Raw genomic sequence first — 26,466 nt, forward strand, 5'->3', positions numbered from 1 at the left:
GAGGTGTTTTGGGCACGTCCCACTGGTAGGAGGCCCCGGGGCAGACCCAGAACACACTGGAGGGATTATGTGAACACCTCAGGGTCCCCCAGGAGGAGCTGGAAAGCGTTTTTGATGGGCGTCTGGAATACTTTGCTCAGCCTGCCGCCCCTACGACCCGGCTTTGATTAAGCGGTTGAAAAGAGCGGCGTATTTTGGGGGCTGCACAGTTTGCCGTAGTTCCTCAAAGGAGCACAAAGCAACACGCAGCACATGCAACACGTGTTCTTTTAACAATAGAAAATTACATTTCAGTGCATCACAACACACACTGATACACGTGTCACATTTTTCACTGTTGAAGCGGACGTGAATGACGGCCGTCCTCACTGCATTTGGAGAGCAAAGTGTGTCGGGTCAATTAGAGGTGACGCTCAACACGTCTATTTAAAGAAGCTTTGTGAAGACCTGAGTAATGTGTCGTCCCTCCTAATCCACCTCAGGCGTTATCAATCTTCTCAGTCACACACAGAGAAAGTGTTCCTTTGATGACTGTCCAGATTTCACACGAGACTTTTGTCTCTTCCCATCCCAATGTGTATTTTAGGAACAAGGTCTGCAAAATGAAATTATCACGTTTTTTTTATTTGTGCACACACTAGAGATGTGAGTTTGACGTGGATTTAAAAGAATGCGTGGACCATGTTGTGGGCTGAAACCCTGAAAATGTTCTGTGTTTCAGGATGAGTCACAGTGAGTTATTCATCATCTGAGCCAAAGGTTATAAATGCATAATTAGCTGCACGCTTTATTGTTACAGCAGGGAGGGACTGGTCACTCTTTGGGTGTTAACTTTTCTTTGTTGGTTTCCCTTCAGCATTCGCCAAGGAAGGAAGCAGTTTGGTGGTATCAGATGGTCAGTTATGCCCTTTTGACTTCTTAGGAAATAAAAAAACTATGGGCATTGATTCCCAGGCATCTGATTAGTGTAGCACTGCACTGCACCCTGGGAAGTTGCCAGTGGTCCATTGTCCTGATAGATGAGTTGGTTCCTGAACAACATGACCTCATTCCCTCTCTGGGGAGAGGTTCCTAGCAGAACGGTGGGGTGTTGAAAACACACCTTACTGCGCCTGATGTGTAATAATGAGTCGAGTCATCATAAATAACAGAACTGAACACATTGTTCAAAGGGTTGTGTTATTTTTCAGCTTCCTGTCGCTGCCCGGAGACGATGTGAAGACTAACAGATGAGGACTCCAGCAGGACGACACACAGATGGTTCTGCTCTCTGCTTTAAAGCACATCGATTGGACCAACGTGCTCAATTAAAGATCGCAGCCAGTGAGGAGTCCAGCAGGCCCACATGCAGTTTGAGCGAGGCCGTGCTGAGTGGAACGGGCGGTGAGTGCTGTGTGTTCAGTGCTGAACATTATCGCCTTTGGCCCCGGGGGCTGGGTCATTGACCTGCTGTGCCATCTCTCAGGGGTTAAACCTGTTCAGGAGCTCCGTGACGAGCGGCATGTGCTGCTGAGGGCACGTGTCGGCCCCATAAGCACCTGTTAGACGCGCACTAACACATTTACATGCTGACTTCATGTTCATGTCATCTCAGCACAGTCACCAGAAGGAAATATTGGCATTGTATGTTTCTGCCAACCATGACTATCTTACAGTTGCTTGTTTCATACGAATCATATCCACGTTTCTAAGATGATTTTGTCATCGGGCGGTGGAAGTGATGGAGGATGGTGAGTCAGCAAGGCGAGACGCCTGCCAAGCTGCAGACCGCTGTTCAACACCCACAAACAACAAAACCATTTTTGATTCAGTGAATCATTGCTGTTTTATGAGGGACTTTTAGGCACCAAACTTGGGTGTTTGAGGCGACCCGTCACACGGGATAGTGCCACCAGTACAGAGTACAATAAGCCAAAACATGATCTTTTCTTATCCATAACCAATTGGTATTTCTGCCTAAACCTAAACACACTGTAACCACAGCGTTGTTTAAATGGAAAGTTTAAATAATAACGTGCAAACGTAACGTATCCATGGTTTGCAGAAAAGTAAATTCCAGCATTTTTTCTGGTGATTGCAGGGTGTCTGCAAGTCCTTAGAAAGTCTTACACTCAGTGTCACAATAATAAGAAGAAAGTCATTAGATAGTCCTAAATTTGAATTTGTCAGGTCTTAACTGCTACAAACATTTTGTGAAAATGAGTGAAGCCTTCCGATGTAAACGTCAATCTTTTACAAATCTTTAAAAAACTATAAAACTGTCATTTCACTTCGTACCTGCACTGACCTGTTGGCAAAATGTAGATTGACTAAACTCACACTGATAACCAGATTTCTACATATCACTAACCTCTGCACAAGACCACATATATACTACTTGTCTGCAATGCATAAATAAGTAAAACATGTTTTGTCCAAAAATCTGTCCTACATTTGGTTCAGACGTGTCTTGAACGGGTCTAAAAGGCATTAACTTTAACTCTCTGACACCTGGAGACACCCTGCATTAGACTGGCCGTCTTCATGTTCAACCAGATTTTTCTGTCAGTTTAATGTGGTGTTTGATGCCGTAGTCTGGTGACTCTGACCTGGACTGATTATTTATGGACCGGTTTTTGGGTAATGTTTTTATGTGACATATTTAAAATAATGACAAAATCTCCAAACATTAAAACAGCTTGTTGTTCTTTATATTATTCCTATTAACACAAAGTGAACGCCCACTGCTCATAGTTTTCTGTCCCCTGAGAAATAAATTATATATTTTTTTAATTTAAAATAATTTTGAATAAAGAAGAAAAGAAAAGACAAAAAGGGGAAACAAACTTAAAGGGACAGTTCACCCCCAAATCAAAAATACATGTCTCTTACCTGCAGTGCCATTTGTCAGTCTAGATCATTTTGGTGTGAGTTGCTGAGTGTTGGAGATCTTGACTGTAGAGATATCTGTCTTCTCTCCAGTATCCTCTTGAGACTAGAACTTTTCTTTGATTTGCATTTTTATTTTCTTCTAGCTATTTGGGATCAGTAGGACCTGATAAGTATAAAAAAACTAAACATTGTCATTGATAATAGGATCCCTATATCCTCAAACAAGACGATAATAAAGTCCTAACGTCCTTCAACAAGATAATGATAAATTGCTTTAGTCTTAAAACGAGTTCTTCCTAATTAACAGTGTCTTTATGAAATCTGTCGGCATATCAAAACTAAAAACTTTATTAATCATAAACTAGTCCATACCCATTGAGTACAGCATACCATACCATGACTTAGTCATACCAAACATTAGAAAACAACACCAACATTGGTCCACAGGGGGAGCCACAGCCATCGGTCGCATTTTAGCCATTTTGAAGCATTTTTCTGTTGTTATAGCGCCACCCAGTTGCCAATTAGAGTTAAATTTCTCCAGTCACCTTGAGGCGTCCTGTTCTACATATCTACCAAGTTTAGTAAAAATCCATATGGCGGTTAGGCCTAGATAAGAAATGAGCTCTCTAGCGCCCCCATTTTGTTTGATGGGGTCAATAATGGAGGGGTCCCCTCAGATTATGTGTGGTCATATGCCTACAAAGTTGCGTGGTGATGGGTGAAACCCTTGAGATGTTATACACCTTTATGTGATGAGCCACGCCCTCCGCAATATTCATTGCCTTATAGAAGCTCAGTTTTAGTAAGTTTTCCAACTTTTGCCAAGAGGGAACTTTAGATATTGGTCCCTAGATTATGTTCACCCAGTTTCATGCAGATCGCTCAAACTTCCTAGGAAGAGATCCATTTGAAGTGTTTTTCAAAAAATTCAAAATGGCGGAAAATCTATATAAGCGGAAGTTATGGGTTCTTGAGGCAAATGTGTTCCTCATGAGGAGAGGCATCTCTGTGCAAAGTTTCATGTCTCTACCACATACGGGGCATGAGATATGCCCATTCAAAGTTTGACATTTCAATGGGTTGCTATAGCGCCCCCCTTTGGCCAATTGATGTAATATTGCTTCATTGGCATCCTCCCATGACCCTCTACCACTGTGCCAAATTTCACATGGATTGACCAAGTCAGTGAGGAGAAAAACATGGAACACACACACACACACACACACACACACACACACAGAGTTTTCGTCATTATATAATAAGATAAACAGGTTTCAACCATAACATGTGATCAGGTTTTGGACCTTGTCCACTTCTGTGTTGTGATCGGCCACAGACTGACTCGGCAGAGATGACTGCCATCTTGTTTTTACATTGTTTAGGGTGTATTGTGCTCTTACTGCCACTAGATGGCACAAAAAGTGTCCACAAACGAGGACAACGGGTCTAAGTTAATGAGAGTGAAGCGTAAGGTCCAGTAAACCCAAAATGTGACGTCCTTGTTTGAGGACAAAGGGTCTCAGGAGGATATAAGGGAACTAGATGGCACTCAGCCTGTGGTGCTCAAAATGCAAAAATAAATAAACTCAACATCAATGCCTGTTCCAGGAAATCATGACCTGGTTACTCAAGATAATCCACAGACCTTGTTGTGAGCAGTTTCATGTAGGAACTATTTTCTTTCTACCGAGTTACATCCATCAGAAGGAAGCATGCATCTACTGCTAGCTAACATTACAGCTCAGCCGAGGAGGACGCCATTAATGTTTACATCTCACGCTGTCACGAGTCCCTCGTCCACGAGTAGAAAATATGTATTCAGAACATAAGATCTGAACTTGTCAGTGAGGCAGAGATCCGGCCTCTGGTTTGATAACAACCCAGTTAATACAGAGAGTGTAAAGAGAATTTAACTGTGATGTCAGTGAGTTTGAGAGTCAGTGATTAACAAGGTTGCACCTGTGCCATGTTTGCAGCGGTATACACAAACAAAATAAAATTAATTTCTAATATATATGAGGAATGCTTAAATAAATAATAAATATGCAACACAACAAAAAATCACTTAAATATTAAATAGTATTAATGAATGAATTTGTCAGGAGCCATCTGAGTCAACAGAGCTCTGCACTGTGTGAGCTTCAGTGTGCCACACACTGATAAATGCAGCCGTCCCTCCTCGCCCGACCCGACGTGCTGTTTTCAATAAGTTGAGAGGGAAAAGAGTTGACTTCACTGAAGCAGCTCCGTTGTATCAAAAACATGATTCATGTTGTCCATACGCACGGTTAACAACACACAGCAGCGGCCAAGCGGAAAAAGCTGCCCTTGTTTTCCAGATCGAAAAAGGAAATCAACTTACGACCTTTAACAGCGGAGGGAAAGAAAATAAAGACAAGGAGGAGAGGAACAACACAAATAAACAAAGCAACAACTGTAGGAACAGTGACATGTTTGGTCATGTGACGTTACAGAATCATCTCAAAGAGCAGGTCTTTATCACCGATGATGGATGTCTTCATGTGTCATCCAAGATGATGGTCCATCATGTCTGTAACGGCACGAAGGTGTGAAATCGTCTGCAGATACTGACAGGATTTAAGTACTCGGAGCACTTTTAAAATCTGAACTGGAGCCTTGAGAGAAATAAGTTTTCTTGAGAGTCTGCAGCCTTGTTAGCCGCTCTGTGAGACTTCACGTAGGACAGATATAGCGTGAGGGGGAAGGAGGGGATGACTTGCAGCAAAGGGCCGTGGTTTGGAATCGAATCCGCGGCAGCTGCAGCAAGGACATAGCATTTTGTTCATGGGGCTCTTGCTCTGCCAGGTGAGCTTGTGGGCGCCTTGTACCTTTAATCTGAGCATGTTCTCAATGACAACGCTAACATGCTGATGAGGGCTGGGTGACATGGCCCCCACAGGATTCCACCAATTTGTGACATCATGATAGCTATGTCCATCATTTTTAGCCCATGCTCTCTGCTCAGTCTGTTTCAGAAACTCTGCGCCCCCGCTAAGCATCTTGGCTCACCCTGGAGCTAACATGCTGCAGAGATGCTGCTCCCCGTCATTTTGTTATTCTCATACAGGCAGGAGACTGTCAGGTGCTGTAACGTTATCTCATCAATGTAGTAAACTTTTTTAAGTAAAAAGATCAGACCATGTATTCTAATTGTGATTTGATTTTGTTTTTAGTGTAGTAAAGACACCGGTGAATGGTTTGCTATGCAGCAAAGTCCATGGGAGCAAGAGACTGAAAACTGTGCCCTCTTTTTTTAATTCATTCAAATGAGAAACGAATCATGAGGTTCCTAAAGATTGTTCTGTGTGGAGTGCTGTGTGCAGACGTTTATAACAGTGCATGCTCTCATCTGATTGGCCCTGTTTGATCAGAAGGACGTTCAGCATCCACAACACTTAACACGTGTTTCACAAACAGCCGGCAGCAGGGTTCATGTGTTGGAATCAGACTGTGAGGACATTTAGAGACTTTAACTCTCTGTATCTTTGACATGTTGTTACTATTAAGTGCCGTCAGCTGATGAACTTTTGAGTGTTTGTCATCAGGACATTTTTGGAGTGTTAGTGTTGGAATGGAGTTTTACATTCATGACTTTAAGATTCTGATCTGTCATTATTGTCTGTAACCTGTCTCTTCAGTCGTCCCTTCAGTCGGGAGTCTTGTTTCAAATCCAGCAGCAGAGCAGGTAACTTTTACAAAGTATCCTCACTTATGTAATTGTGTTAAATTCCTCAGAATAACAGCGGGCATGTGCTTGGACTCTGATTTGATTTAAACTGATTTATTGGAAGTGAGCAATGACTCAGTTTTTCCTTCATGTGTGAGAGATCTACAGTACTTCCTCTGCAGAAGGGTGGTCTTGTGTGTTGTGCAAATCCATTTGATTGGTGAGAAGGTTCCATGGCGTCCGCCCAGATATAGTTGGATTTATTCCTCTGTTTGAACATAATTATTATGATGTAAAGTCTGCTCAGCGGGAGCAAAGCAACATGTCGAAACTCTGCAGATCTCAGGTGATGCTCCTCCCGGTGTAGTCACATGTCTGGGCCGCTTCCAGGGAGACGTTCAGGGGCGACATCAGATCAAACAGGCGCCCTTGCAGCAGGTAAATAATCATCGTCCATTTGGAGGATACAGGCCAGTAGGATATGACCAGCAGGACTGGGACTGGACTCTGAGTTCAGCTGTGAGGGCCCCGACCTCTTCAGTCAGGGGGGAGGTGAACAGGGAAGAAGGTCAGTGCCGGGGGCCGAATCCATTTCTCTGCCCCTCTCTTCAGGGGCTGTTGTCGAGCCTCAGGGTAGGCAACTGTATCAACACGATCTGGGGCTCCGTGTGGTCTCGTTCACACAGACCCCTCTGAACAGTCACCAAAGCTGACTGTGCACATCGAGCAAACACGGGGACAAACAGCAGACGCTGAATAACTATCGCCCTCGGGGGGCAGCTTTTTGGGGTTGCGAATGAAGTTCAGAATTGGCTGGAAAGAATGCCTCAAATGCAGGACTGCACATGTGCAGGTTCGGAGTGTATTTTGGCAATCATGCAAATATAATCAAAGATAATAATATTTAGAGAGAGAGAGAGAGAGAGAGAGAGCAACAGAACACACAATACAGTTAGAATTCAAACTTTGAAGACATCAAATGTTAAAAGGGAAACCTGGACCCTAATTTCACATTTTCATGTCTGATTGACTCGTAGGAACAACAGTTTGGCTCCACTATTGACGCCACTCTGTGCATAAATTTACATCTAATAAAAGTGCTTGTTTTTGTCACTAACAGGCTCAGGTTGTTATCAGTGTCAGACAACATTGCAACTAGAGTTACCACCCCGCGGTTGTATGACTCCGCCCACCAGTCCAGTGTCTCTGACAGTCTCCATCCATGTCAGTGAAAACATGGATGCTTCACACACAGAAGATCTATACAATCAGCACAGTTTCAAGATTAGAGTCACCAATTCAGTATCTGACCAAATGTCTCCCGTTCTGTTCCTGAGATATGACGTTAAAACACGATGATGTCACAGTCAAGCTGATCTTTGACCTTTTTACCTTCATTATTTTATCCTGTTAGACATTTGTGTCAAGTTTGGTTAGAATTAGCGTATGAACTTTTGAGTTATAGCCAAAAACATGTTTTAGGCCCCAGTGACCTTTGACCTTTGGCTACCAAATTCTGATCAGTTCATTCTTCAGTCCAAGTGGACGTTTGTGCCAAATTTGAAGATATTTCCTCAAGGCACTGCTGTCTGCAGCACAGTGGCAACAAAAGGACGCTACACATAAATTTAAAGTTTTTCCATACCTTTCACTTCCTCCCGTCTCGTTAACAAGAGACTTTTTTTCACAGACTTTTTCAAATTGTCAAAATCCGCAAATAACAAAACCATTGCTGGCACTCCTCTTGTTCTCATCACAAGGCTGTCAAATACTAATTATTTTTCTTGCCCTTCGGCATGTGATGACAGCGCCAAAGGCTCCCTCTTGTGTGTGGCTTTCCACTCCAGTGTAAATCCATTACCATGTAATTTATTAATAAACATTACAGTGGTTTGACACCCACTAAACCAGCAGCTACCCAGAAATCAATTCTTCCTCGCTGCTCTAAAACAGTAGCCTACACAGCAAGTTGCGCTACGCAGCCACAGGCAACTACTGTGAATTTTGGTAAATAGTGGAGCGTTAGCTGTTAGAAATATTTTACTGCGGATAAAAGAAAATTCTATGGCATTTATTCTCTGTATTTCTTAATGTAAAGGTTTAACCTGAGCCATACCAAACAACAACGACAGTAATCATTTCATGTCTATCCACCTTATTTTCAAACACGGAAGTAAATAGTGATCAACTTCCGTTTTTTTGTGCGTGACTTCCGGTCAGCCGCTTTCCCTCATGCTTTCCCTTACCGGAGCTAACGGTGCAAGCTGTTATTTTTTTTCAATTTTCAGTTGTTTATGTTAGTCAATCAGTTAGTTAATTAGTTAGTTAGTCTGTGTATTTTGTATAGATAACTGTGCCCGCGTTTCCGTCATAACTGAAATTTATTCCCTCTAAACGCGAATAAATCGCACGTCAATCATAAACTATGAACCAAAAAAAGCACAATCTATCCCGAGTGAGACAAACTGCTTGATCCCCGTCTCCAGTGTACCAGCAGAGAACCTGCAGAACCGAATCAGTGAAAAAACACACCGGGCTACACAGCCTCTCTACCTGAGCAGCTGAAGCTGCGGCTCACACCCTCGACACACACACACACAGACGGTGCTTCTGCATGCCAGCCACACGTGTGCGCAACTGTGAGAAATAAATATGTGAGGTGTACGCTGCTTTTCTATCTTTTTTTCTACCTTTTCTTTCTTTCTTTCTTTCTTTCTTTCTGTCAGAGACATACACTCCTAACACAGGACGGGTTGTTTTAATTGACTGAGTTGATCATTAAGCCATAGTGATGCGCGGATCGGCTCTGATAGCACCTGAATCAGCATGTACGCATCAACCATCCAGCCGTTACAACATGATTGAGCTAGCAAAGCAGTTTTGTGTTGCTATGTGTGGTATTTATTCAGTTTTGGGAAATCACGATGTCTAGAAAGCATCAGTGGCTGCAGCTGACAGGGACAGCTAACGTTAACACTAGCAGCAAAGCTAACATCAGGATCATCATCTGTTAAAAGCCTCCCGTTGTCGGATACGACATGAAACTACTCCAGTTAGCTCAGTCATGTTGTAACTAAGACATCCGCTGGAGAAATTATTTTTTTCACGGCCCACTTTGTGAGTTTAGTGAGTTATTACAGACACGGCTAACGGCTAACAGCTAACGGTTAGCCCAGCTAATCTACGATAACCATGTTATTAATTACACAAAGAGAAAATACTAATGTTTGTTCAGTCATTGTGTTTATAGACTTTACAAACATCAGATTAGTCTAAATGGTGATATAGTGACGTGAAAAATGTGATATATACATATATATAGCTAAACTCAGCAAGGTAAACAACAAGGCGAAGAGTGCTGGACTGGAAGTGTCGCACAAAAAAACAGAAGCTGGCTGCGTTCTGTTTTGCCTCCATGTTTCCGTGAAAAATAAGGTATATAATAAGAACTAGCCAACTGTTGCGTCGTCTACGTCGCCTCACGTCGCCCTGTGTCAGTTGCATTTGAACACACTACACGGACTACATCCGACGGCCAAGTAGCACGTACGTTCTGCGCCTGCGTGAGAGAGAGCGGAGTGAGAGAGTGGTACATCCTGTCAGCCGAGGGGTTTCCTATCTGTGCAGCCGAGCACCGCAGCACCTTCACGGACTATTACATCCAGACGGTCCTGGTGTTTCCTCCTCAGGCTCCACTTCACTCAGCTGCCCGATAAACCCGCTGCTTCTTCCCACTTTAACCTGAATAACAAACCAGGGCTCGGTGCTCCGGTTGGATCCAAACGGAGAGCCGGGGCTAGCTCAGAGACTAGCGGAGGCTAACTGGCTGTGTTTCCCTCCGGTCACGCTGCGGCTAACGCTCCGCTAGCCGCTCCCAGCTAGCTCCGGTTTGTTATTCAGGTTAAAGTGTGAAGAAGCAGCGGGTCTGTGGGGCAGCTGAGTGAAGTGGAGCCTGAGGAGGAAGCACCGGTTAGCCCCGGTTTCACTACAGGCAGATTCACTTGCTACAGGAGTGAGGAAATAAAACCTGAACAGCCAATCAGAGTGATCTCTCTCACCGACAAGCTCTGCCGCCAATTCAACATGCTCAATCAGCCAAAAAGCCGCCGACGCCAAAGTGCCGACGGTGCTGGGCCCCCCACAAAAACTAGGCCGATAGACGCTCACCGACGGCCCGACTTTGGTCGACGGCCGACCGTCAGCTTGGTGTGTCAGGGCCTTAAAGGCTTAGTGGTATGCAACTGTAATTTTTTTACTTATGATTTTTTTAAATGCTATGGTATCAGTAGTTCAGGTATCATAATCTGTATTGGGAAAGGAAAAATGGTATGGGAACATCTTTACATAGAAACATAGGAAAATAGGATCCAGGTTGAAAAATATCGGAGGTCGCCCCTAAGAAGTGTGTAAGAAAGACAGGACGTAGCATTTTGGCTCCTGAAAGCCATTGACATTGGAAATGTGTCTTGATATCTGTTGAAGTGCTACAAATTCACCCCCCGGCACGGCTGACATGCTCTCTGAACGTGTTCCTTTGTTATTGACCCATTCAAGTATTTGATGTCAGGTTGACACAACATCAGCAGAAGGGGGTGTTTCCATTGTAAGCCTTACTGTTGTAGCTCCATACATTCAAAAGAAAGTCCGTCATTGTTCGCAGTATGGTGACAATAGAAACGGCATGTTGGCCTTTGCTGGTGTACACACAGTGAGACTGACATGACAGGCACTTTGTGTGTTGTGGCAACACACATGTCAACATACAGCATTGGTCACCTTAAACTGCAGATGTATTTTGGAAACCCTCATATATGATTCAGAGTGTGTAGTGTAATATGTCTTTACAGCACAGAGGAATGATTTGTGCAGGAGCTGATTTAAGTACCTGCATTTATTGTTGATTTATGATGGGACGGTGGCAAAATATCATCTGCTCCAGTGATTTTACTCTGAAAGGCCAAATCTACTCTTCACATGCTGCATAAAGAGGACCTTAAATGTCAGCTCAGTGTTCAGTAAAACTTTGTTCCTTCCTTTGTTACAAGGTTTTCAAATGGCATCAACATCACTGAGGTGCCAACAGGAAGCCAATCACGAAACAGCATTCTTTAGAGGTTGTGTTGTGTTTTGCTTATGGTGCTCTGTTGTTATGTGCAACACATGAATGACTCATGTTGTATGGCATCGCATCAGATCGTATTGTATCCTGTCGTGTTGTATTGTATCACACCAAGAGTGATCCGAAGTCTTTTGGATCAGTCAAGCTTAAAGTCCTTAGCGGTGGGAAAACAATAAATTCTTTTATGTATTGCGATTTTTCTTTCCACAATTTTTTATTCAATTTTTCTCTAGCCTTAATCGATATGACTTAAATGCAGAGGTGGACACAACTTGCCGCTTTTATTGTTGTAATCTATGAGTAACGTGATGTCATATCCATTTCAAGAAAAACAAATCCAAAGCGAAAAAACAGAAAATAGCCCATGGTCTGAGGACGCCGATCTTCATCTGCTCGAATAGCGACTCCAATTCAGCCAGCCGAGCGTAAACTCCTCACCAGATGAGCAAACTTTCTGTTGCTGCCGTTACACAGATGAGACCCAGCCCATTGTGAACCCCGGTGTTGTCCCTGCACTGAAGCAGCGGCACCTGTGCACGGAGCATCAGATACATGGCATTCCTGACATTTGAGCCCATGTTGGGTAGAAAGATGTAACGGCGTATTGCTGATATTTTCTGTACAGAGACACAACAAAGAAGAGGGCACAGAGAAATGTGCACAGAGCCTCCGTGTTCCCGTGTTCACATCACTTGATTCCAGCTATCAGTTGCATAACTACGAACCACGTTAGCAGTTTGTTAGCACCGCTGTAAGGGGCGTATATTCATTCATTCATGCGAGAAATCCGAGGTGAATATTTGCGTCACTTTATGCCTGTTACACACTACACAGCTTTTCTATCCGTTCTGACAGTCACTACAGTATGTCACATTAGGCGATTGTGAAGTCATAAAATCGTGCCGTGACTTGGCGGACAGACATGACACACTACACGGTGGTCCACACCAATCATCTCCGGCTGTCTTTCACGATGTGTGTGATGTCATCGGGTCACTCTTGTCCTAATTTTATTATTATTACTATTATTTCAGTCACTGTGTCTGTTCATGTGCCAGCCGCAATGTTACTGTAGTAAAGTGTAGAGTGCCACCAGATGGGCGGAGCTACATTTGAAGTACCGTACGCAAAACATGCAAGTCACCGAATCCTCCACAGGAAGTACCTGCAAATGTTTCAGAATAAAAGCCTTTTTAGAAAATGAAGGGATTCTCTCAACCAAAGTTATAACGGGCTTTTAATTTGTAACAGATACAGGAAGTGTTTGAAATTATGGCACGATGCATTAACTTTATGAAGGCAAATGGGAGCGGATAAAAAATAAAAATATAAAAATGCAGAGGGAATAATAAATAACAGCCCATTTCTAATGTAGTCTGTGTGGTGTGCTGAGTAAAAGCCAGTATTTTTTAATTTTCTTACTTTATGTCCGTCTCCATTATGAAGAAAGAACACTGTTTGCTAGCTTGATGCTAATGGCAGTACTCAGCGGGTTGATAAAGTGCCTCTGCTGTTTCCTTTTTACTCTGTGTGCTAACGTCCCTACAGGAAATATCTGAAAGGCTGGGCTGTTGTTGTCGTACAGTTTCCATGGCAGCGGATCGCTCTGTGTTCCTATTGGTCAAAGTGACGGCTGTGACGGGAGCAGTCCTGAACGACAAAAAGAAAATCAAACATGCTAGACTTTATGCTGGGACGTCGTGAGGTGTCCCAGACGTGGTGTTGGTTGACGTCTGCTACGACACACTACACGAGATGAAACGACGGACTATCGTGTACGACACTCCTTGTCATTGACGATCCATGCCAACACTGTACGTCGCTGTATCGTGTAGTGTGAACCAGGCATGAGGTGTGATCATTTACAAGACTAAGCCAAAGTCCTTTCTTCGTATTGGCCTAATAGATATATGTTTCAGGTGGCTGGCTGGGAGGCCTGTATTAAAATGTAAAAAGATTATTTTTTTATCGTTCTTGGGACATTTGCAGGACAAAATTTTGAGACTGGCTGTTTTTGTTTTGAGGCAGTCGAGGCTGCTGACTCTTCATGTTTGTGACCTGAAAGCAGTTCCCAGGTCTACGGCTCTACCTCACACCCCTCAGCTCTCCAGGCTGCACTTGGCAGAGCTTGGTATGAGTGTGCCACTGCGTGCGATAGACTTCCTACCGTTCAGGTCTCAGGTCACAAATCGGCAGCCATGATCCTGTCCAGCCTCGGGGATCTGTCATTACCAGTAGCTCTTGTGTTTGAGAGCGTCTCGTTTAAGTCTCAGACCTCGGATGGATCGGGGCCCAGAGGCCTGCCGTGACCCCAGGATGTACAGCAGGAGTTGCAGCAGAGGTTTTGGCAGGACCTGCGGTTCCCGTGCAACTGTTTGCTAATGACCTGCACAGCTGTGAGATCAGGAGGAAATGTGTTGAATAACGTAACATGGCAGGCCAGACTTTCTCTCTCTGACTAAGATCCAAAACATTCTCTTCTAAGTATTTTATTTTTTATTGTCTCATTGTCGGAGTGTCTTTCAAGCTTCTCTGCATGTAATAGATCATACTCTGTGCTTATTTTACGACTTCCCATAGCCCGCCTTGGACATGACAAAAACCTGGCCAAAAATCAGGCCTTTCCTTGGCAGCTGTACACAGACATAACATTTACATGGACTGTAATATTTCCAGTATTAACTTGATTAAGACAACACCCTGAATGAGAAACTCATGCAAACAGCATTTTCTGATTATACGGACCCGACAAAGGTTCTAACTGAATTAAGATTTGGAGTATTTTAACTTTTACATCAATGAAGGGCGGTTTTAGAAATGCAAACATTCCTAATCAAACAATAAATCATTGATGTTTTTAATGGTGTTCCAGATCAAATACAGCAAAGCACCTGCTGCCAGATTTGTTGGTTCAGGCACTTTTGGTCATTTTGCACAGACGCTGAAGAAGGCTCCTTTTATCTGCGTTACATCTCTACATATCTGACTGCTCTCTGCGTCATGGGACAGGTTGTGTGAGCGGTTTTAGGTCAGGAAACCAAAGTGTGAAAACTGCTGTGAATCAGCACCACTCTCATGTAACAGGTCAAACCACGGAGCGCAAAGAGACACAGAGTGGTGCACCACGGTGGCAGAAGTGACAAAAACTGTGTTGAATACTGGAACATTTTTAACGTCCTTCCACCAGTTACAAACCATAGAAACAGCTTCACTCAGATACTGTTTGGAAGTGTACAGTAAGATCAATTAGAGTCAGGTCAACAGTCAGATCATAACATAAAGTTTATGGCTCACTCTCTGAGTTGTGTAGACTGTTTGATGCTCACTGCCTTGATGACTCCGTGAGCTCTGAGGTAAGCTCTGGGCAAGGAAACTCTTATTACAGTGTATCATGGTTGACCTGAGCTGATCCAGTCAAGTGGATCATTCAGGGAATAAAACACAGATCTGTGCGGCACCAAAGGGAGAAAACTAATTCTAACAGCACCACAGTAATATCAGTATCTCTGCTCTGCGCTGTTGTCCTGCCACGAATACACTTTGTGTTTTTTGATAGTAATGCATCCAGTCTAGAAGATATCTATCACAGGTTGTGCATTTATGAGACGTATCCCAGTTATGATCATACTCAGGATATAGTGTTTATATGACCACAGAAAAGATTCAAGATTCAAGATTAACTTCATTGTCCCACAGAGCAGGGCTGGGCCATATGGACCAAAACCTGGTATTACTGTACAGGCTGACTGATGATACACGATATATGTCTCGGTATTTTCTACAAAATGGGCTCCATGTTTTCAGCTGCACGTCAAAGCCACATTTGAGGTGTCACAAGCAGTTTTATAAAAACAGACTGTGATTAGAATAAAATGCAAAGACAGAAATTTTATTCCCGTTTGAAAATATACAGCTGCACAACAGTTACACCTCTGAAACACTGGTTGGCAGCAGGGTTTCTGTGAAGTGCTGTAAAGTTTAGTTGATTCAAAACACACATTCAACACACATTGGCAAACATGGCTTAATAGACAAACAACTCAGCTTCACTATAACTCGCAGCATTCACAGACAAACACTTGTCTTTATCTGGACACATTTTCCCCACAAATACAACATGCTAACATTATTAGCACAAGTCTATGGCATTTTACATTGTATAAATTAGCCTAGCAGCTAGCATACTTTTCCTCTGCTCATATGAAGCCAGAGACAACAGCAACATTTAACAAAGGTAATGCTACAAAATTCAGCTCCATTACAGCTCACAAGGTTCACTGACAAAACAACTGTCTTATACTAAACACGTTTTCCAAACAAATGCAACATGCTAACGTTATTAGCACAAGCCTATGGCATTTTACATTGTATAAATTAGCCTAGCAGCTAGAGGAGATTTCCTCTGCTCATATGAAGCCAGGATAAATCACACACAAGACTTAAAATGCTATTTTTGTGGAGGCTTTACTGTCTTACTACTAGAGCCCAACGAGCCAGTATCATTATCAGAATTTTTAACCTCTAATACTCACAAAGAGAACATTCACATTGTCTGTGCTGTCTACTGTGTGACTTTTATACAAGAATAAAAGATCTGCATTTCATCAACTACTCCAGCTCGGAGCTTTAACTGGAGCCAGTGCCTTGTAGTTTCTAACTGTACAGAGCTATGAACACGTATCCTAAACCACATGCCCTGTTCAGGGGAAATACAGCTCAAGATATCTAACACCTCACTCAGGGTTTAAAACATGAAGCAGCACCAAAAGGTCACGGTTACTTGCAAACTAGTTTGTGAAATTCATGGCTGGACATTTACTAAACAACGACCCCTACTTTTCATTTTTCAGTAAAACTCTAATATGACTGGTGTCTCTTGTAAATTATAAAGTAAATATCACTAAACTGTGAGGGAAGTGTTTTTATTCTTTTATTTTTGGGATGCTGGGGTAACCAAATTAAACAGATAATTCCTGACACTGACTGATAAGTTTCAGTTGAGGACATTTCTGACTAGTAGCATTTAGGGAAAAATCAATACAGCATAGTATTGGGATATTTATGTGTGGTGATATCGTATCAATTTTTTTGGTATTAGATGAATTATGAATAGTACAAGTATAAATTAAACTTTAGGGCGCCTACTGGAATAATGAAATTATTTGCTTTTTCACCAGTGCCATGTCATAATTCCAACATCCCATTATTTCGACATCCCATTATTCCGAAAATTACCCATTGTTCCGAAATCTCAATGTTGCAATGTTGCAAAAAGTTGAAAAAGCAAGCAGCAAGGGAAAGCAGCAAGAGACCGTGTTGTCGTGTTGTTTACTGTTGCCATGACGACAACAGTTGCCCTGTTTTGAGGAAGTAGAAACAATGTTGAAAGTTATAATTTTAACCCAAACCATGATCTTTTCCTAACCTTAACCAAGTAGTTGTGCCTAAACCTAACCAGACCTTAATCATGAAACAGTTATTTTGTAACAATGAAAAATTAGATTTCGGAACAACAGCACTTCGTAACAATGGGTTTAATATGGTCGGAACAATGGGATGTCGAAACATTGAGATTTCGGAACAATGGGTCATTTTCAGAACAATGGAATGTCGGAATAATGGGATGACGGAATTATGAGCGGACCCCTTTTCACCACACTAGACACATTTTCCGCTGCAAAAAATGATTGAAGTGAGATGAACACACTGAAAACTCTATCTTATTAGATAAAACAGATTGTTTTTTTATTTGGGGACATAATTTACAGTTGAAATAAGTCAATATATCACAATATATTTTATTGCAATACTAAAATTGCAATAATATTGCACATGGATCCTCTGGAGACAAAAATCTGTATAAATGTAGAAATATTCCAAGTAAAATAAGTAATAAAATAAGTTAAAGTCCCAGATTTCTACCTTGAAATGACTCCACATCTGAAACTCACACCACACTTATTCTGAAGATCAAACATCTTTATTTGAATAATGAATTTTGTCAGATGTGTCGTAGTCAGAGATGAGGGACTTGAGTCACATGACTTGACTCGAGTCAGACTCGAGTCGCAAATATGATGACTTGAGACTTGCTCGACTAACGTTGATAAAAGACTTGACTTGACTTTGACTTGAGACAGATGACTCGAAAGGCTTTAATTCAGTATTAAAGGCACGCTTAGCACCGTTGGGCGTCACTTCTGTTTATGTTCAACAATGTTATCAAACACAACGGAGCTAGCTCGCCACCCCGCCTCGTCCTCCGTGACTCTGTCAAGAACGAGTGATAGCTGCTAGTTACCCTGGATTTACACACCTGTTCAAGGGATAGTGCACCCAAAAATGTAAATTCAGCCATTATCTACTCACCCATATGCCGAGGGAGGCTCAGGTGAAGTTTTAGAGTCCTCACATCACTTGCAGAGATCCAAGGGGAGAGGAGGTAGCAACACAACTCCACCTAATGGAGGCTGACGGCGCCCCAGATTCAAACGTCCAAAAACACATCATTGAAACCACAAAATATCTCCATACTGCTCGTCCGTAGTGATCCAAGTGTCCTGAAGCCCCGACATAAAAAGTTGTTTGGAAAAACATCATTTGAACTCTGTTTTTAGCCTCATTGTAGCCTGTAGCTCTGACTGCCTCTCTGGGCACCGTGCTCACATGTGTGCACTTGCTTTCGCTGGTCTGGCGCTGGCTGGTTGGTGCAGCCTGGACCCAAATGTTTTTGTTGCCATGTGCGGAGCCTGGGCTGCCTACAGAGACCGGACTTTTTCACAGCATATTCAGAGGACGTGTAGCTAGCAGATCGTGAGGAGATGTTTGCTGTGTGTGACATATGACATGACTCGACTTGCTTGACTTATAGCAGGGACTTGACTTGCTTGATTCTCACCACAACTAACTTGGGACTTGCTTGAGACTTGAAGGCAAACACTTGAGACTTGCTTGTGACTTGCACGTGTGACATGTCTGGTCGTCATAAAGCTGCTGGATTTTGGACACAATTGTCTCCGTGTCCTCGACCACCCAAACTGGTCTGCAGTCCATTTTGCGACGCAGTTAGTGAGTCAGTCACAGGTAGACTTAGTTTGTGTGCGTCTGAACACCTGGTCGAGTGTGTCTTGACGAAGCTGTCTGCTAGCGTTCGCATCAGAGGCTGTGCTAGCTCAGACCTCCAGGTGATATTTCAGGCTTGAAGTTCTCAGATGACAAACATTTCTTAAACGACCTTCTTGAAGAGGTCGGCATTATTTGCAAATATCCAGCAACCTGATGATATCCAAGACTTTCATAATGTTTAGAGGTGTGTTTCTTCTACCGACTAGAAATGTGGGCTTTTCTTTTGGGGGTTCATCTTTACCCCACTGCCTTGCACTTTCTGGCGAGTTGGTTTTTGTGCAATCCACAGAGCTGACCATGACTAGGCAGGAGGCTGTGTATCCCAAACTGCCATAAAAATTCCAGCTAAGATGCATATTGTGTTGTCCGAAGAATGCACTTGAAACCTGACTAATACCTGCACATCCCACGTCTCAATAGGAAAATGATACATTGGGAAAAAGGCCTTAAACAGAATAAACTGTTCACATTAACTGCATCAAATTCAGATTATTGGAATTATAGTGGATTATTAGTGTGCATGTAAACACAGCCACCGTCTGATATTAACCTGCACTAACTAAAAAAAGAAGTTTAAGTGATAAAAACATTTCATGACAACTTGTTTGTCTGGGATCTCAACTTTGAATTAATGAAGCTGGAACAGGGTTTTCACTGGAGCTCGTATCACACCAGACAGCATCAGGGCGTAGACACACACTGACCTAATTGCTCAGATATGGTGGTTTTTTGTAACCTGTGTTGTTGCTTCACCTCTTGGCTTCCTGTATGGACAGAGATGATCCTGTGGGCGGCTCGAGGAGACGGAGAAAAAAAGAAATCTTTGAAATAAACAGTGAAAATTGTAGAAAGTCGTGTTCTGTGTTTGATTATCCTGATCACAATAACATGAAAACGATCAAAGCGGAGCTGTGATGAAACTAATCTAGCGAGGGAAACTGGAGGTGTGTGTGCTACTTGTGTCAGTTTGTCTTTTGTCTTCTGTTTTGGGGCTTTTATTCGGAGCCAGCAGCAGACACAACAGCACCAGACATAATGCTTTTAGGTCAGGCTGCAGAAACACGATGCCCTGAAACAGTTGGAGGCACCACGTGTTAGCTCCACTTTCATGTGCTGTCAGATGTCTCGGCTCACTTCTGTGTCTTTGCTCTGCGATGATTACATCTTCAGGGAGAGGAAACTGACCACCTTGCTGTGAAAAAAAGGAAACTAGGAATAGAATTCAGCACAACAGGAAGACAAAAGGACAGCGAGGGGTCAGGCAGAGATTAAGGGCAAAAACAGGTGTATCACTGCCCTGTTTAGTAAATAGTGAGATCCAATCTCTGAGCCTTCCCGTTCCGCTGTCTGTTTGAGGGTAAATACCACCATGTGGCCCCGCAGAATAAATAAAGAAATGACAGAGCACTTTTGCCCCGAGAGCAGGACTACTGTAATAACAATCCAAAATTAGAGCTCCCACTGGTCGATATGAAATATCCTGTAGTCCACAATCTATCATCGTACCTCATTATGGTGAAATCCAAACAGCCAAGCACCCGATGTTTGGGTGTTTTTACACCACCAATCTTGGACTCACAGATGTGTACGCTTTGAGCGCCTGGTTGCATGCAAAATGACATAACGTTGACAGCACATGCTCTTGCGTTACGCTCGTGTGTTTGGGAGTGTTTTTCACTGAAGTAGATTACACTTATTTTCCATGCTGCTCATCCCTGTGATGTATTATCCACCTAACTCAACTGATTATGAAGCCTTGTTTAATGTATTTAATCACTGACTTAAGATAAGTCTGATTCCACTTTGCGTCTCTCGATGGGTAGCTTTTTGCTAGGAATCCACTTTGAAGTGGAAAGCCTCTTTCCTGAGTGCACCTTGCAGAGCAGCGCCGGTGGAGGGGACAGTGTTTTAGTGACAGCAAAGGACAAACATGACATAAACACACAGTCACGCTGCAACTGATTTACTGCACCTAGGAAAGAGTGTGCGTTTCATTAAGGCTATTCGCTCATCACGCTTCTTAGATTTTCCTAAAGTCAGAGAAAGAAAGGGGTCATGTGCGGATTCGGGTTAGGATGCTGAATTAATCTCCATAGGGAGTTTGCTCGGAGGTTAACCCTCGCAGCCTCCAGAGGATGAGCTTTGTGCGGACATGTACAACACAGTGTGAAACAGCAGCCCGAAGCTTTTTCCCACCCAGAGGGGGGGGCGGATCGGAAAAGGAGGCTGTTTTACCTGACCTCCACGTCGAAATGATTCCCTCCTGAGAGGAAAAGAGGGAAACATGGAAAACTCCTGCAATGGAAATAAAAATATATGTTCACATGAAGTCACCCGCTGAATTAACATGTTTGGATTTAACTTAAAGGACAGTTTTGATTGAGTTGCCATTCACTGCTGATGCGACTGGAACTTTGTTGTCTCCAGTCGAAAGCTTGTTTCTAATTCAATTTAGCCGCCGCAGCTCGGCTTTACAAGCTGACATTTATACGAATTCAGCAGGAGAAATCCCCATGCAGGAGGGTGATTACGTTACATTAGTAAGAAAATGTCATCACTAACCAACTAACTGCTCTCAGAGAACATCATCGGATTAATCAGGGTCAGCTCCACAGAGGAGCTTCAGGGGTGGATAGTGAAGAGACAGGAAGTGCATCAGTCTTTCTGTTTTTCTACAAATGTAACTACAACAAGTCGTTGTCACAGTTGTACGACACTTCGCCTCTCCTGTCTGTGACGGGGCCAAATGATGAGGGAGGCACTGGTTGGCTGGTAGTGATATTTTTATGTTGTTGATGTTATTTATTGCACTTTTGTGCCAGGGAAACAAAGAAATGTTAATTTTCCAAAATAACTCAACTGTTTTAAAGTCTTTCAGCTCTTTATTACACCACCTTTGAATCAGCCAGTATCTCACTATCACTATCCTCATTCAGATTTTAAGAAGCGACAAATTATATTCAGCCACAAAATAAGTCTGAAAAGCTGCAAATCAGAACGAAGCACAGAGAGTTGTTGACTAGAGATGATGCGCCGTCTCATGGCGGTCACTTCCTGTCAACGTTACAGATCAGAAGCACAGAGAGTTGTTGACTAGAGATGATACGCCGTCTCATGGCGGTGACTTGGTGTGAACTAACAGGTTTTCAGAACGTTGCTGAACATTGCAAGAAGTCGTCTGTTATAACTTGTCTCATCACGAATCTTTGGTCTAAACTGGGCTGTAGAAAACCTACAACTTCCAGAATGCACTGTGCTGCACTGGACCAATAAACGCTCCCACTGGTGGGTGACATCATGGGAGCTTGTGTGTTTTGACAAAGAAAACAATATGGCGGCTGGCTGGTAATGATCAGGAATAACAGTTAAACTACGCTAAAATATGTTCCTGAAGACATCTGAGGTGAGGAAGAGACAACGCAGTCACACAATCTTGATTCATATTTGATCAGCGCTGCCTAGTTTGACAGTTTGATTCAGATCATGAGCAGTGATTGACATGACTGACAGCTGCGTTAGAGACTCCTCGATTCTGATCGGTTGTTTTGGTTCACATGCGGTAAGGCCATCAGAAGCACAACGAGGAGGCAGAAGAACAGAATTGTACCTAGCCTGTCTCACGTACTGCTGTGTGGATGTAGACATGAAAGTTACCAACTACAGTTTTCAAAACACACAACTGGTGAGAAAACCAGTGTTTGTAGGAACACAGTCGGTTTCCTTTACTGTACCTTGTTTCCTTTCTCTTCCCTCCACATGCTTTGAGTCCGTGTAGAGAGTCAGGGGGAGCAGTGGTGAGCAGGTCCTGCAGGAGAGAGATAGACTAAGCACAATTAGGGGGCTTGCATTCCTCTCGTTTTTCTATAAATACCCTGCACATTTCCTCTCTTCTGTCTGTGATTCTCATTAAACCAGTGGAAAATCTGCCTGCCTTGCGTGGCAGAGAGAGCCCCTTTATTTCTCTCGGCCTCTTAGAGGGGACATACTGGGTGGCAGTGCTGGTGGGGCAGGCAGGCATGTGGGAAGGATCACGGAGCCCTTATAGGCAGCATTAGAGGTAGTGCATTCAAAAAGAATATATAGCTATTTTAATTCACCTGCCTCGTGTGGGGTTTGCATACTTGCCTTGATCAAACAATGGTGCTGCACGGTCAGGCTACGACTCCTGGGTTCACTGAGTTCATGTGAACTTACAGAGCTGTGGTGTCACTGTCCTGTAAATGAAGGGGTATGCTCGAAAGACGCCGTCCTCCCAGGAGAAATAACACTGGTTGTTTCAACACGTCCCAAAATGACATCTGTTTGGTGGCCATAGTAAGTATGATTTTATTTTTGGTTGAAATTCTCCGAACTGATCAAAATTTGCTGCGTGAACAGGAAGAGAACCAGCTCTGTGTTGGTGGAACAGGGTTACGATTGGCTGACTCTGTCACTCTTAAGCTCGGGCCGCACTGCCTGTGTTAGCAGTGCGTGATGTTCCCTCGCTGGGCTGCTGCGCCTCACATGAGTGCGGTGTCTCACACAGACAGTGTTGCTGCAGAGTTGCCTGCTGCTATAACTACTCTATCTCCACAATTAAAAGCCAGTACTCCACACATTTATGGAGCTGTGCAGCCACTGCATCGTAAACAACATGGTCCTGCAAATATTTCACAGTAAAAGCCTCGTGTTCACAAATGAAGGGATTCTGCACAGAAACAGAAACATGAAGCATTGAGTTAAAAATGTTGTTTTCCATGTCTGTGACAGATATAAACATTGAAACTGAAGTAAAAGGTGGTGTAATGGTAAATGGACCTGCATTTGTATAGTGCCTTTCTAGTCATCTAGTGACCACTCAAAGCGCTTTTTACACTACGAGTCACGTTCACCCATTCACACACACATTCATACACTGGTGGCCGAGGCTACCATACAAGGTGCCATCTGCTACTCAGTTTTAACACACTCACACCAATGGAACAGCCATCGGGAGCAATTTGGGGTTCAGTATCTTGCTCAAGGATACTTCGACATGCAGCCTGGAGGAGCCCGGGATCGAACCGCTGATCTTTCGATTGGTGGACGATCACTCTACCTCTGAGCCACAGCCGCCCCACAATGTAACGTCAACATGATTATCAAAAGACAATATTTACTGCATATTTTCGCAGAAAACCCGTGAGCGCCACACTGAATGCACACAGGCATCCGTGCCCCCACAGGTACAAAAAAAAAAATCACAGGTTCTGCAACGCACACACTATGCTCACACTGGAATTCCACTGGATGCGTGTCCGTTGCGGAACGGCTGTGCTGGTTATCCGTTGCGTGCTCCACCATCCGTCAACACCCACCGGCTGCGTTTGCTGTGTGGAGCGTGACCCCCAAATTCCACCAGATGCGTGTTGGTTGCGTCTGCGGAACGGTAGCGAAGCCGATAAGTTTCAATTCTAGTCAATGTGTGTGTTTCCACCGGCTGCGGCTGTGCTGTGTTCCGGCTCCGTCACAGCTGCGGCGCTCTGGAGCCCTCCGCAACAGATACACAGGACTTCTATTTTTGCTGGTCACCGGAGCACAACGCAGCAACTCAGCACAGCTGCAGCTCCGCCAGACAGCGGGAGTCACTAGGACCCATGAGATCTCGCGAAGTCACGCATAGTTGCACAATGTAACAAGATGTAGTTTCTATAAACAGAAGCACAAAACCAGAGGAGTAGTAGGAAGACATCTGGGTGCACCTCCATGATTAACATCTCCTCGTCCATGGTGTCAACGGGGTGAAATGACGTCTGAAAACCTCTGACCTGTTGACTTCAGGCCTGCCTCTGCCCATTATGACGTTTTCAAGGTGTAGTGCAGGGAAATATGATCCGTCGTGAACACTGTGTATTTTATTTTGAAAATTAACCGGATGTTTTATTTTGTTTCTGTGCACGACTTCCTGCCCCGCACGATCTGCTCTGTGCTGAATTGCTGCATTGTGCTCCCGCAACCGGCAAAAATAGAAGTCCTGCGTATCTGTTGCGGAGGGCTCGGGAGCGCCACAGCTGTGACGGAGCCGGAACGCAGCACAGCCGCAGCCAGTGGAAACACATATTGACTAGAATTGAAACATATCGGCTCCGCTGCCGTTCCGGAGTGCAGACGCAACCAACACGCATCTGGTGGAATGTTTAGTCCAAAACACACCTGCGGCGTATGCTGCACGTCAAAAAATGCGTTCCTATTATTTTCAATGTACTGAAGTTCAACTGTCCTATTTCCAGCCTCGCTGCCTCTGGTGTTAAGTGCATTTTTCTCCCACTCGCTCTCTGCATGTAGACACCAGCTCCCGTAGCAGCTCTTTCTCTCTGCTCCTGTAGCAGCTCGACTCCTCTCCTCACCATAGATGTATAAAGAGAATTCTGAAGCTGTTGCTGTGTCTCGTGTGTGACAAAGAATGGATGAGGAGATACTCGTTGAAATATTCCGAGCTGAATGACCCACATTCACAGCTCTAGAGATCGGCTCTTCAAGTGAGAAATCAACTTTAATTAGTGGCTGTCCACACATGATTTTAAGCTAACGCAGAGGTGGAGGAAGTTCAGATCTGTCAGTAAAAGTAATAATAACTTTGTGTGGTCGCCTGTTGACGAGCTGCAGTGCGATGAGTCTGGTGTGTGCTCGGGGCGGCACTTGACACACGTCACATGACATGTCGCTCCTTGGCAGCGCCAGTGTGTTTTCAGCTTTATCCTAATCAGTGTCACTCCTCTTGCCTAAACCTAACCATCCCAACCAACAAAGGCAACAAGTACTAGCCAGTCAGAGGAAGAGGAGGGCAGGTCATGCCTTCACCATCCTATTTTGTGTGCCTAGGACTTTGTCTTCTTTTGCCTTTGTATCAAAAGAGGTGTCAGGTATCATTCTGTTTTGTTTTTTGTTTTTTATATTTTTATTAGGGCCAGAAGCAGAAAAAAGAGGTTCAGGTTATGGTTCATTTTGCCCAAAGGTCACAACAGAGCAGCACCTGAGCTAACAGGAATGGCACCTGGGCCAACCTGAGGGTCAGCTGGGTTGATCACAGGACTGTTGGGAGGCATGTGGCTGTGCAGGAAGAAAATGAAGCGTGGAGGTGTCCCATTAGTGCACAGAAATTAAGTAATGTGATGGTTGGAAAGGGAAACATCAGTGCCCTCTTGAGACAAGCATGCAACACTGGTGAACCTGTGATGCAACTGGGACTACAGCTCATGTATTCTCCTGGCATTTTCTTTTTTTGCATTTCTTACCCCACTTATACATTCTGATATTTTGTGAAGATGCAGATTCAACATCTGGCTCTGCGCTCTCATGAACAAATTAAATTTAATTCAACATTTAAAGTACCACAGACAGCACTACCTGTTAATCAAAGCATCCTGGACTCTTGTGACTCTTGTGCATGATGAAAGAAATCCTGCTCTAGATGCCTTTGTTGTTTTCCTTTATCAGTATAAACCATTACATCTGTAGTAAAATCAGAGGTACACACTCCAAGGAAGAGGTCCAAATAATTTCAGTGTGTGTGAGCTCTGTTAAAAACATAATGTTCTCTGTCACTTTGAAACCAAAAGGTATTCATAGACTGGAAATATTTTTATGGTCCAAGCAGCGGAAATGTCTGACTCGGGTCAGTCTCTTTCCCCGAAACACAAAT

At 43.6% G+C, this 26,466-nt stretch overlaps 1 protein-coding gene across 1 annotated transcript in view; it reads left to right on the forward strand.

Annotated features, from left to right (window-relative positions):
• Window positions 1–1,258: 1,258 nt before the first annotated feature.
• Window positions 1,259–26,466, forward strand: part of hid1b (HID1 domain containing b) — a 78,415-nt gene continuing 53,207 nt past the window's right edge. The window contains exon 1 of the mRNA XM_078163733.1: window positions 1,259–1,383. The gene's annotated coding sequence lies outside the window, so the exon portion shown is untranslated. The remainder of the gene's footprint in view (window positions 1,384–26,466) is intronic.

Source organism: Epinephelus lanceolatus, chromosome 21 (assembly GCF_041903045.1).
Source record: "Epinephelus lanceolatus isolate andai-2023 chromosome 21, ASM4190304v1, whole genome shotgun sequence".
Lineage (NCBI taxonomy): Eukaryota > Metazoa > Chordata > Actinopteri > Perciformes > Serranidae > Epinephelus > Epinephelus lanceolatus.